The sequence below is a fragment of the Cicer arietinum genome, chromosome 6, assembly GCF_000331145.2.
Source record: "Cicer arietinum cultivar CDC Frontier isolate Library 1 chromosome 6, Cicar.CDCFrontier_v2.0, whole genome shotgun sequence".
NCBI classification, from domain to species: domain Eukaryota; kingdom Viridiplantae; phylum Streptophyta; class Magnoliopsida; order Fabales; family Fabaceae; genus Cicer; species Cicer arietinum.
Genome location: NC_021165.2, coordinates 6,281,514 through 6,293,398, shown reverse-complemented (window position 1 = coordinate 6,293,398; position 11,885 = coordinate 6,281,514). Strand labels below are relative to the sequence as shown.

The window sequence follows — 11,885 nt, the reverse complement described above, 5'->3', positions numbered from 1 at the left end:
AATATATTTATATTTAATTTATTATTGAAAAACATAAATTTTTTTCACATGTGTAATTGAAAAATATCGTACACAAAATTATTACTACAATCATTTTTCATAATACTCGTTAACTTTGTTAGAGTGTCTAATATAAGATTACAATAATTTTCAAGCAAATTACTAACAAATAAACCAAAATACATATTACTAACAAATAAATCAAAATATATTAGTTATCAATATATAATTAATTGGTTTGAACATAATCAACTTAACTTTTTTTAAAAAACATACTTTTCAAAATAACTTTTTTGAGAGTGAATAGACTCGTGCATTGTACGAGCATTCACACTAGTATTATTATATTTTCAAATTTAAAATTTATAAAATTGTATCTAAAATTAATATTATTTCAATAAATATAAAATTAATGATATTAATAAAATAAATAGTTTTTTCAAATGTCTAAAAATAGTTTTTTTATGGAAAAATGTCAATTACTTAATTACTAAAATATTATTATAGACAGTAAAGAATTTAACATTAAAATTTGTTCTAGATTCCTTCGATATCTATATCTGACCCTTATGGTAATAAATTTAACTAAACAAAATATTATGGAAACATTATGTCTATCAAAAGTCAAAGAAGAAATCAAAACAACTAAAATATTCGCATTGCGGAAGACAAGACGTAACCGTTATTTATTTTAAAAGGAATAAATTTCTATTGAATATGGAATACAATTGTTTATGGCACGTGAATTGTGTATATTAAAATAAACTAATATACAAAATATTATTAAAAATGATTTTATGTTATTATTATGTTAAAATTATAATCATATAATGATCGTTTTCATCATTTTCATAATGGAGGAACATGAGACAGCTAATAAATGTCCTCTATGCAAGAGTAGGTCGCACCTTTTCATGTTAATCAAAATATCATATAAAGAATTCGTCGTCCCATTTATAATTATATATAAAAAATATCATATAAAGATACGTAAATTAGTACTTCACTTTTGAGCTCAAGCATTTATTTTGTGTTTTGTAGTTAAAACTAGTAATGAAGAGGACAACGATTTTGTTCATACTCTTCCTTCTCTTTGCTACCGGTACATTAATATAATTTTTTTTATAGATATATCTATATATCTCTCTCTCTCTTTCTCTCTCTCTCTCTCTCTCTATATATATATATATATACTCTCTCTCTCTCTATAAATATGTATATATATTTTCATAATGTGGGACGTGTACAATTGATAGGAATGAGTTTATTTGTTTTGTGGGTAATTAACAGATGGTGCGGTTGAGGAGGAGGAAAAAGGTGAACTATGTGATAGGAAGAGCAAGTTGTTCAGAGGTTTTTGCTTCTCTAACAGCAATTGTGGAGCATCATGCGTGAAGGAAGGTTTCCTTGGTGGCGATTGTGGAAGTTTTTATTACCACTGCTATTGCATTTGGTATTGTAAGGATAAGCAGTTCTAAATGCATCCAAAAATATAATGCTGCCTAGCTATATATTGTTATTAGTCCATAATTAAATATAACTAAAAATAGTCATTGAAAATTATTTAATATGATATATTAATTTTTCAATCACAATTTTTACTTATATTTATTTCAATATATACTCTTTTATCATATTTATAAATTAAATATGAAATATATATCAATACGTACATTATAATAAAATAAAATTTATTTTATAATAAATATGATATTTGTCGTTTAATTAGAGTAATTATCTATTAATAATAATAAATTTATAATTATTTGTTTATTGAAATTTTAGTCATTTTTTATTTACTAAATGCAAGATTAATAGCACTGGTTTTCTTTCTCTTCACTTGCCTTGGAAACTTGCAGATCTTTAATACACCTTATATTATTACATGTTTTCATATTATTTGTAAAAAATATATCTATATATATATTTCAGAGTTTTATCTTTGACAAGTTTGTCATTTATCATCTAATAGAAGATTTCTTTTAACATTAATCTCCTACAAATTATAAATAACAACAAATTATGTATTAAAAAATTATTATATTTTTTAATTTTCTAAAATATATAAAATCATTGATTCTTGAAAATTATTTATTGGACCCTACAAATAAATGAATGGTTTTTTCTCTCACTTATTATTGAAATCTATTAATAATTTATTTTTTCTTTTATTTTAAAATATATAATCATTTATTTTTTTAAATAATATTTGAAAATTTAAATAAACTTCATGAGTAACTCTTAGTATTTCAGGTAATGCACTAATATGGACCCATATTTTATTTTTTATTTTGCCAATTGGGCCTATTTTTTTATACATTTATGTGAAATATAATAGTAATAAATAGATACAAAACCTATAAAAAATAATGAAGGTTGCCTCATTATCAAAGAAAAAAAAAAGAAATGTTGCCTTCGATAATATGAGAATAGAAAACGCACCTTGTAGCAAAACAATTATTCAAAATATCTAATGTCTAGCTTTCATCGATGTTCCAGTTTTCAGATCAAATAATTTTTCTATTACTCTTTCATTCATCCAATTAAATTGATTGATGTTCCATTTTTAAACGACAACACTCATCACGTGCCGAATTCTTCTTGGGCGGTGTATTTTTTCTTTTCTATTATATAGAATGTCGAATTCTTCTTAAGACCGTATATTTTTTTCAACTATAATGATTATAGTTGTTTTCATTGACTATAAGCTAATCATCTCCTCTCTAAATATTATTTTCCTTTTCACTCAATTTACCGATCTAACTTATTATTTCATTTGTGATATCCAAAATTTCTCACAAAAAGGGTAAAAAAAAGACACAATAGACATATTTGTGTCGGTCTAATACAATTATAGATTAATTTGTCACAAAATTTTGTGACGATTAAAATGGTCTAAAAAATTATTTTTTGATTACGAGGAAAAAAGTCTGCAACAGTAATTTTATTAGTTTTTTTTTATAAAATTTGAAATTAATATTATATAAAAAAATTAAAATTTATATAATTTAAAAATTGAAATTTTAAATAATATAAAGTAAAATAAAATATTATATATAAAAATGAAAATGTAATTTTAATATTAAATAAATTATTACTACCAACCAAAATAAAATATTCTAAAATTAATAAATTATATCATACAAACCAAAAATAAAATGCACCATAATTAAATAATAATGTCTAATATATTCATACAAATCAAAAATAAAAATAGAAAATATTATTGATCAAATACATCAATCATCATAATAATTTATCTTATTATTAGTTTCACTTCCTCCATCATTAAATTGAGTCTGATCAATTTAGTTGTTGGCATAATTAGTAGGCATGAAGCTTGATCTACAAACAATATAATAAATCATAATAAAGACTATATATAAACTAAAATAAAATTTCAAATGATGTTTAATTAATTTTTTTCATAAAATAAGTCCCTATAAAACAAAATAGAGATTGTAAAAGTATATAAAAAATTTGTATGAACTCAACTATAACTCTTTGTAACGACTAACAATAAATATTAATATTATTAATTTTACTAATATTTTTTTTAAAATAGTTAAATTAAAATCAATACTTTTATGTTTGTTTCAAATTTTTATCTATCATATATTATATAAACAACATAATTTTTATTTTTTTTTAGACAAATCTATTAACGTTTTGAATGATGAACTTTTTATAATATAAAAACATTTTATATTTATAATATTATATATTTTATGATCAGATCAATATTATATATTTTTTTTATAAGTATTATATTGTTGCTAAAAAAATATAATTTCTTAAAAAAAATTTATTTTAGTAACATAATAAATAATAATAGCAAAAATAACACTTCATCGACATTTAAAAAAATATATACATTTTAGTTTCAATATAAATTTTATAATTTAAATATTTTACTAATACTTTTTTAAACAAATCTTACTAATATTAAAATTTAAAAATAATATTATAACCAATTTTAAATTATTTTAATAATAATTTTATATATTACTAATCTATATTTAAAATGCATTACATACTAACTTGATGTAGGGTAGTGTCTGACTTGAAGCTTACAAAACATAAGAGAAAAACTTACCGAAATTTAAGGGATAAAGTAGAGAGAAAAGTTGGAGAAAAATAAAAGTTGAAGAAAAATATTTGTAGAGAGAAGGTAAAGAGAAAACAGAGAGAATGTATTATGTATATAAAAAATGAGAGAAAAAGTGATATATATAAGGAAAAAATAGGGCATTTCAAAATATCAATAGTACTATTTTCATTCAATCAAGTCCATTGTGAGGTTATCGTCTGTCACAAATTCAAATAATGTTTCGAAGATTTTTTCAATAACAAATAACAACCAATTTGAATTTTAGTATTTGTGAGAACTTTTTCGGTCAGAAATTTATGAAGATTTTTTTCGAGCACAAAATTTTTCTTAAGTTGATCACAAATCAAGTATTTTTTTTGTAGTATATATTTCATACTTCTAATTTATTTACCTGACTTTGTGCTCATTAAAGTACATAACCACAACAAAGAAGTTCTATTTTAATAAGTAGTTTTAATGATTCTATGATAATTTCTGTTTTTTATTTTAAATAGTTGTGAAAATAAATAGTTAAGATAAAAAAGAAAACACATGTGTCTCTCTCTAGACTATTGTTTCTCATGAACTCATTTTCAAGCCACCATCATCTACAACATTTTTGGTTTACGGAGATGAAAAACCGCTATATTTAACAACAACAAAACTGTCTCATTCATTTTCAACTTATATGACTATGTATTTCGTATTTCTTGGTTGGGAGAAATCGTAAAATCCATTGAGTGATTATTGTTTCACTTCCCCTCCCTCATGAATCAAAATAGATGATATTAACTATTGATTAATCAACCAAAAATCAACAATTTTTATATTAATAAATTTTCACTTCCCTTCGTTTTTTTCCTTGTACAGTTTTCACTTCCTTTCCTAGCTTATGGAGTTTTCGAAATAATAAAAAATTGATAATATTCAACCGTTAAAAGATTATATATATATAATGTTTCAGATTTTGCAAAAAATAATGATTGGTGGCTCAGGGTGGGTTAAAGGTGAATGGAAAATGAGCATTGATACATTAAAGAGATACATGTATTATTTAAATTAGACTTTTAATCTAAATCTTAAATTCTCAATGCATAATAAAAACATCAAACAGAACAAACACCCAGCAACAATCTAAAATCTATAAATGAAATTATAATAATCTAATAATCATTTCATTAATTTTCATTCACATCTAATGGACATAATTGAAAAATAAAAATAAAAATCAAGTCTAAAACAGCTAAAATCAAACTTGTTTGGTAAATGATCTAGAATCAAAATTAATAAGTAAGAAACAAGAATTACTAAAAAAAACTACTAGAGAAAGGAATAAGCCTATTTGGAGGAAACACCAAGTTTGATGCAAAATTGTTCATCTTATGTTCAACCGAAAAAGAACACCGTTTTAGGATTAAAATAATGACGAAGGGAAGGGAAAAAGACGAATCAAAATAGAAAAGACAAGAACAAACATTTTGCTCGATGGAGGGCAACACTTCTCGATGGTGAAAGAAGTGAATTAAAAAATCAAGTCAATCAAAAAATTTCCAAAGCGGGTTTCATCTTGAAACGATTATAATATAAAGTAAAAATTAAAAAAATATTGAACCAACAATTTAAAAAGAAACTCACTGATATTATATTAATATATTTGCTATCTTTGATAATATAATACATATTGCTATCTTGCAATTAACCTATCATTGTTAATGTTCTAAACCTGAACAAACAATTTCAAAAGAAAGCATTTTGAGGTTGTTAATTTTAGATTTTTTTTGGGAAGAAGTATCAAATATTTGGAGTTAATTTTAGGTTTAAGAATATTATAATTTGATTATATTGATGATTTATTTTTAGGTTAAAAAAATTATGTTTTAATTATATTTAAGTTTAACAGTGTTACAATTTTTATAACGGAAGATGGATATAAATACTATTTTAAAATGAAACTATATTTGTCGGAATGCGAACAAAACAAAAAAATTCACAAGGATCAAAATCATAACGATTATAATTTTAAGGACCAAAAACATATTTAAACCATTAAACTATTACTCGACATAGATAAACAAACCTAAAATGAAGATCAATTATTTATTTTGTTTATTTTTATTACAAGTAATTATTTATCTAGTATTATAATCTAACATGAATTAATGATTTTTAAAAAATATGCTTGTAACAGTCAAAAAATGAATTAATAAAAAATATATCTATATTTAATTTATTATTGAAAAACATAATTTTTTTTTCTCACATGTGTAATTGAAAAAGTATCTTACGCAAAATTATTATTACAATTATTTTTCATAATACTCGTTAACTTTGTTAGAGTGTCTAATATAAGATTACAATAATTTTCAAGCAAATTACTAACAAATAAACCAAAATATATATTACTAACAAATAAACCAAAATATATATTACTAACAAATAAACCAAAATATATTAATTATCATATAATTAATTTGTTTTAACATAATCAACTTATTTTTTTTAAAAAGCATATTTTTAAAAATAACTTTTTTGATAGTGAATGTACTCGTGTATTGTACGAGAGCATTCACACTAGTATTATTATATTTTCAAATCTAAAATTAATATTATTTTAATAAATATTAAATTAATTAATAATTTTAAAATAAATACTATATAAAATTAATTATACTAATATCTGACCCTTATGGTAATAAATTTAACTAAAAAAAATATCATGAACACATTATGGCTATCAAAAGTCAAAGAAGAAATCAAAATAATTAAAATATTCGCATTGCGAAAGACCAGACGTAACCGTTATTTATTTTAAAAGGAATAAATTTATTTTGAATTGGAATACAATGTTTATGGCACGTGAATTGTGTATATTAAAATAAACTGATATACAAAATATTATAAAAAAGGATTTTATGTTATTATTATGTTGTTAGAATTATAATCATAAATTGATCGTTAATTTTCATAATGGAGGAACATGAGACAGCTAACAAATAATTCGTTCCATTTATATATATAAAAAATATCATATAAAAGATACGTATATTAGTACCGGTACATTAATATATATAATTTATTAATTTACACCCATTATTTTTTTACAAAAGAGCGTAAATTAACAATCTACACTTTCTTGTTTTAGACTAAGATAACTTGCCATTTCTTTTCCAAAATTAAATAAATGAATAAGTATTGATTTAATTTACACTTTTTATTTAATTTATTTTCCACTTATTTTCTTTCTTTTATATTTGATATCTCCTTTGTTTATTGGAAAAAAAAATCAGAAATAATTTTATATTACTGACAAATATTTTAAATCAATTGATGATAACATGAATGATTTTGGATTGTATACATAAATTTTTTGATTTTTTTAACTGTTGTATCAAACAAAAAAGTAATTGTTTTAAAAAAAATAATTAAAATAATATATCACAAACTAAAAAGAATATCATCAAAGTTTTACATTAAAGTATTAAAAAATACCAATTTATGTTAATAATAAAAAAATACAAAAAAAAAATGTTTTTTTTGTTAACTAATAGGTGGATTAAATACCATATCTTTACTTAATATTGTAAGTCATTAAATACACGAATCCTTTCGGTTATAAAGTATTCAATCCCTATATTTTTATTCAAATGTGGGACATGTACAATTCATATGAATGAGTTAGTCTTCACTATCCCATAAAATATTTTTTAATATATGTACGTATACTTTTATATTTAGTCACCCTATATTGTCACTCCAAATAAATAATTTTGTTGACAAAAACGTGATAGAAAAATGAAAATCCAAAAGTTATCAATTAAGTGATATATTTATTTGTTTTGTTTTAACATTATCGGTCTCAACAACAAGTATAATGGAAATTAATATTTATGTGTTTGAACATTTAAGACATTTAATATGTATAACCTTACTAATTAATTAATAAACTTGATACATATTTGTATTATGTGATACGAAGAGCAAGCTGTTGAGGGATTTATGCTTGTCTAGCCTCCACTGTGGAGAAACATGTGTGAAGGAAGGTTTTCTTGGTGGCGATTGTGGAGATTTCCTCTTCACCTGCTTTTGCGTTTGGTTTTGTAAGGATAACTCATAATGCTGCCTAGCTATTGTTATTAGTCAGAGAATTAAATATAAATAAAAAAAGTAATTCAAAATAGTTTAATATAATATATTCATTTTTTAATTACTATTTTTACTTATATTTTATTTCAAAAATAATATATATATAGTCTTTTATCATACTTATAAATCAAATATGAGATATATATCTATACGTACATTACAATAAAACAAAGTTTATTTTATAATAAATATAATATTTGTCGTTTAATTAGCGTAATTATCTATTAATAATAATAAATATATAATTATTTGTTTATTTAAATTTTTGTCATTTTTTATCTACTAAATGCAAGATTAATAGCATTGGTTTTCTTTCTCTTCACTTACCTTGGAAACTTGTATAAGATTAAAAGAAGTATATAATACTTATAAGACATGTGATCATTCAAAATCCCTTCATCAAATATGTGTGTAGAGACTTTTAATAGTTTAATTTATGATACATTTCAAAATACATGTTTTACAATTAGACTATTACGGTGGTAGCTAGATAGTTCAACAAGCCTAAAATGAAGATCAATTATTTCACTTTTTCTTCGTTACAAGCAACTATTCATTTAATATTATAATCTAACATGCATTAATAAATTTATTATTGGATAAAATAAATATTTTACACATATATAAATGTAAAAGTATCATACCTAAAATTATTATTACAATCATTTTTTATAATACCCATTAACTTTGTTAGAGTGTCTAATATAAGATTACAATAATTTTTAAAGCTAATTATTAATAAATAAATCAAAATATATTAATTAGTTTTAACATAAAAAAATGTTTTAGAATATATTAATTAGTTTTAGAATGTAATTAATATGTTGTAATCATATAAATTTTTTTAAATCATTTTTCTCTTTGAAAATTTTTGAGAAAAAAATCAGAATCATTTTTTTTTGTTTATTTATTTATTTATTTATTTATTTATTTATTTATTTTTATAAAATAATTGAAACTTTTTGTTATTTGTTTTTCAAAAAACTTATTCAAAATCGATTTTAACCAAACATATGTTCAAAATATTAAAATAGTTTAATTTATAAACTAATTTTAAATTGATTCAGAACCGTAAAAGGTTCAGTTATTTTTAAAATATAATTACAAAACAACGCTTGTATTTAGCCACCGCTGTAAAATGGGCGTTGTTAAATGGCGCAGTGTTTACACCATAAATCTCTCGGGTCGTAATCAAGGTACATGTTTTTTATGCACAGGTGTTTTTTATGCACAGTACACGGTTTTCATGTTAATCAAGTTATACGTTGCCTCTTTTTCTTAAAAAAAGAAACTCATGTTACCTCTTCATTCATCTTCAAACTCATACATTACATATTTATTCATTTATATATAAATTAAGATATTATAAAAACTACACATTGAATTTGTTGTGATATAATTATTACTAGTCATGGAGAGAAAAATTATAATCATGTTCTTCCTTCTATTAACCACGGGTAAGATTATATATATATATATACTAGCTTTGTCTTTATATGGACTACACATTTCTTTTTAATTAGTATTAATTATGTGTTTGATAAATATTGGTTTTATGTGGTAAAATTAGATATTACAGTTAAGACAACAGAAGGTGAAATATGCGAGGACAGAAGCTGGCTGTACGGAGAAAATGTGTGCTGGTATAAAGAACTCTGTCGAGTAACATGTGTGAGTGAAGGCTTCCAAGATGGTTATTGTAAACCACAATTGGAGTCCAACTGCCATTGCGTTTGGCCTTGTCATAAACTCGATAGTGGATTCATTGTAAAGGTTCCCTCTTAATTAACATGTTATGGATCAACCACAAATTAATAAATGTATATCTTCTTCTATCATCTTATAAGATATAGATCAAATATGATACTTATGTTAGTTACAACCAATTGTTAGTTTATCACATATACATCAAAGAATTGTATATAATACTTAAAACACATCTGATCATTCAAAATACCTTCGTCAAATGAGTGTGTAGAGACTTTTAATAGTTTAATTTATGATACATTTCAAAATACATGTTTTACAATTAAACTATTACTGGGTGGTAGCTAGATAGTTCAACAAGCCTAAAATGAAGATCAATTATTTCTCTTTTTTTTCGTTACAAGCAACTATTTATTTAATATTATAATTTGACATGCATTAATAAATTTATTATTGGAAAACATAAATTTTTTACACATATATAAATGTAAAAGTATCATACCCAAAAGTATTATTACAATCATTTTTCATAATACCCATTAACTTTGTTAGAGTCTCTAATATAAAATTACAATCATTTTTCAAGCTAATTACTAATAAATAAACCAAAATATATTAATTATAAGTATATGATTAATTAGTTTTCACATAAAAAATATGTTTTTTTAAGATGCAAAATTTAAAAGTGAATACTAACTCGTGTATTGTATGATCTTTTACATTAGTATTATTGTATTTTCAAATTTAAAAATAATAAATTTTTATTTAAAATTAATATTGTCTTAATATATATTAAATTAATTGACTTAATTAATAATTGCAACTAAATATTATATAAAATTAATTATATTAATATAATAAATCATTTTTTTAAGTACCTAAAAAATAATTTTTCATAAAAAAAAATCAATAAATTATTTACTAAAATATTATTATAAACATTAAAAATTTGATATTAAAATTTGCTCTATATCTACAGTGACCTTGATAACAAATTTAACAAAATAAAGTATTATGTGAAGCATTATATCTCTCAAAAGAATAGTTAAGTATAATTAGAGTCTTCATATTATGGAAGAAGAGAGATAACCATCTAAAAAGAGATAAATTTCTTTTTAATTGGAATAGAGTTGTTTATGGCAAGTGATCGTATACCTTCAAATAAACTAATATATACACATATGTCAAGAAATGAAGTAAATGAAAAGAAAGAAAAAAATTAAGCGACGGTGATTATTATATTTATTTAGAATGTAATCAATATATTGTAATAAAAAAAAAAATTAAATCACTTTTTTCTTTGAAAATTTTTTAGAAAAAAATCAGAATCATTTTTTTTATGGAAAAATAATCAAAAAAATTTGTTATTCATTTTTCGAAAACTTGTTCGAAACTAATTTTAACTACAAATCTGTTCAAAATATTTAAATGATTTATATTTATAAATTAATTCTGAACTTAATTTAAACTAATTTAAAAGTGATTTTAAAAAACTGAACCAAACTAATAATATGATTTAATTCTCATTTTTTGGGTTGTAAACCTCTGTACGTATAAATACACACTAGTAATGGAGTTTCATGTGACTGACGACTGTTGACAAGTGTTCTCTATACACCAAGTGTTCTCTATACACAGGACGCGATACCATTTCATGTTAATCAAGTTATATGTTACCTCTTTTTTCTAAAAAAGAAAATCATGTTACCTCTTGATTTATCTTCAAACTCATATGCCACACATCACATATTCATTCATTTATATATAAATTAAGATCATATAAGAGATACGTATATTTCGTACTTCACTTTTGATTTCAAGAATTGAATTTGTTGTGATATAATTATTACTAGTCATGGAGGGAAAAATTATCTGAGTTTTATTCATGTTCTTCCTTCTATTAGCCACCGGTAAGATAATATATATATATATATATATATATATA

The 11,885-nt window shown here is 22.1% G+C and overlaps 2 long non-coding RNA genes across 2 annotated transcripts; both read left to right on the top strand.

Moving 5' to 3' along the window:
- Positions 1-881: 881 nt before the first annotated feature.
- Positions 882-1,706, top strand: LOC105852250 (uncharacterized). The gene is made up of 2 exons (XR_001144073.3): positions 882-1,102; positions 1,291-1,706. It is a non-coding gene; the product is annotated as an uncharacterized lncRNA (long non-coding RNA).
- Positions 1,707-9,510: 7,804 nt separating this feature from the next.
- On the top strand, positions 9,511-10,071 carry LOC113787141 (uncharacterized). Its single transcript, XR_003473441.2, has 2 exons — positions 9,511-9,690; positions 9,804-10,071. It is a non-coding gene; the product is annotated as an uncharacterized lncRNA (long non-coding RNA).
- The last annotated feature ends 1,814 nt before the right edge of the window (positions 10,072-11,885 follow it).